Below are 2,797 nucleotides of genomic sequence, written 5' to 3'. Positions count from 1 at the left end.
TCGGCCACAACATTAGCCTTACCTGGATGGTAATGGATAGTGCAATCGTAATCATTCACTAATTCCAACCATCGTCTTTGTCACATATTCAATTCCTTCTGTGTGAATAAATATTTGAAACTCTTGTGATCTGTGTAGATATTGCACTTCCCTTCATATAAGTAGTGTCGCCATATCTTCAAGGCGTGTACTACCACCGCAAATTCTAAATCATGAGTCGGGTAGTTCTGCTCATGTTTCTTCAATTGTTTTGATGCGTAGGCTATCACTTTTTTATTCTGCATCAGCACACATCCCAGTCCTTGCTTGGGTGCATCACTGTATATAACAAACCCTTCCGTACCCTCAGGTATTGTTAACACGGGTGCTGATATCAACCTCTGTTTAAGTTATTGAAAACTTTGTTCACATTTATCCATCCATTGGAATTTTACTCCCTTCCTTGTAAGCTGCGTCATTGGTCCAATTATTTTGGAGAATCCTTCTATGAATCTCCGATAATATCCTGCTAATCCTAGAAAGCTCCGTACCTTGCCAGCATTAGTTGGTGTTTTCCAGTTGGTTACTGATTCCACTTTCGCTGGATCTACCTCAATCCCTTGGGCAATGACTATATGTCCAAGAAATCCAACTCGTTCAAGCCATAACTCACACTTCTTGAATTTGGCATACAACTTCTCCTTGCGTAATACCTCTAATGCTATTCTTAGGTGCTCTTCATGTTGCTCCTTACTCTTGGAATATATCAGAATGTCATCGATGAAGACTAGGACAAATTTATCCAAGTACTGATGAAATACACGATTCATCAGGTCCATGAACACTGCAAGTGCATTGGTTAGCCCAAACGGCATCACTGTAAACTCGTAACATCCATAACGAGTTCTGAAAGCTGTCTTGGGTATATCCTTTGACTTTACTTTCAATTGATGGTACCCCTATTGTAAGTCGATCTTGGAAAATACCTTAGCTCCTTTCAGTTGATCTAACAGATCCTCGATTCTCGAGAGTAGGTACTTATTCTTGATAGTTAATCGATTTAACTCCCTATAATCGATGCAAATCCTCGTGCTTCTATCCTTTTTCTTCACGAACAATACCAGCGCACCCCATGGAGATACACTTGGCCGTATAAAGCCCATATCTAGGAGTTCTTGCAACTGTTTCTTTAACTCTTGTAGTTCCTTCGGGGCCATTTGGTATGGGGCTTTTGACACTGGTGCCGCTCCGAGAATTAGGTCTATGGTGAATTCCACTTGCCTATCTGGTGGAATACCTGATAGATCTTCTGGAAACACATCTACGAATTCCCGTACTATTGGCACGTCTTCAATCTTTATCGTCTCATGTTTCTCTCCTGAGATGTTTACTAAATATCCTTGACATGTTTCTTTTCTCAACATCTTCTCAGCTTGTAAAATCGATACTAGTCAAATAAGGGGTTTTGTCTTCATTTCAAGGAACGAAAATGGTTCCTCTCCTGGTTTCTGAAATGATACCTCCCTTTCCTTTCATCGGATGGTGGCGTAATTACAACCCAACCAATCCATGCCTAGTATTACATCAAAATCATTCATTTCTATCATGCATAGGTTCGCTTCCATTGGTTTTGCCTCAACTTCAATAGTTACTGATTTGGCTATTCTATCAGTACTCAAAGGGTTGCCTGAAGGAATGCTAACCTCTAATGTACCTTCCGACTTATCACAGGTAATACTAGATTTAGCCATAAAAGTTGTCGATACAAAGGAGTGAGTGGCTATTGAATCAAACAATACATAAGTAGGCGTATTGGCTATCAATAAAGTACCTGCTATGACGTTCGAGTTTTCCTCTGCATCTTTCTGAGTCATTGCAAAAACTCGTGCTTTTTCTTTCTAGTTCTAGTCATTGTTATCATCCTTCTTCGGGGTAAATGTGGGGCATTCCTTAAAAATACGCCCTGGCTTGCCACATCTGAAATAAACATTCTTCCCTTGCAAACACACGCCACGATGTGTCTTTCCACACTTAGGACATGGCTCTATAACTGGCACAATGCTCTTGTTGGCATTGGCTCCACCATTAGCTTTCTTGTTCTGCCACTTGCCCTTTTCCTTGTCCAGGCCATTCCATTTCCTTTTACCCATAGTGGCATTGTCTGGTTGATTGAACAGTTGACTATGTTGCTCGGCGCTAGTCTTCTGGTACCAGATAGCATGAGCTCTTTCCAGCATTTCACGGTATGAGGTGAAACGATGGAACATAAGTATCATGCTTATATCTGGGTTCAACCCTTGTTCAAACCTTCTGACTTTCTTGTCTTCCGTATCCACCAGATGTGGAGCTTACCTTGAAAGTTGGTCAAACTTCCTTTCATACTCAGTCAGGGACATAATCCTTTGCTTAAGTTGGAGAAATTCAATTTCTTTGTGATCCCTCAAAGACTGTGAAAAGTACTTGTCCATTACTTCCTCTTTAAATCGCTCCCAAGTCAATTCCGCTTATTGCTCTGGGGTCCTCGTCCTTGACATCGAGTCCCACCAGTGGCTTGCATCACCGAAGAACATAGACTCAGCACACTGGGCCTTCTGGGTGTCCGTGCACCCTATTAATCGAAATATTCTCTCCAACTTGTGAAGCCACTCCTCAGCTGCAAGTGGATTAGCTGCTCCATTGAAGGTAGGGGGCTTGTGTCTTCTAAATTGCTCGACCACTGAAGTATGGGTTGGAAAAGCATTAGGAGCTAGTGGTAGGGGTTGCGCCTGATTCGGGTTTTGCCTGCCAAGGTCTTGGACCGCTTGGAGGAGATCTCTTA

Source organism: Olea europaea, chromosome 2 (assembly GCF_002742605.1).
Source record: "Olea europaea var. sylvestris chromosome 2, O_europaea_v1, whole genome shotgun sequence".
Taxonomy (NCBI): domain Eukaryota; kingdom Viridiplantae; phylum Streptophyta; class Magnoliopsida; order Lamiales; family Oleaceae; genus Olea; species Olea europaea.
This window is presented reverse-complemented; position numbering follows the sequence as displayed.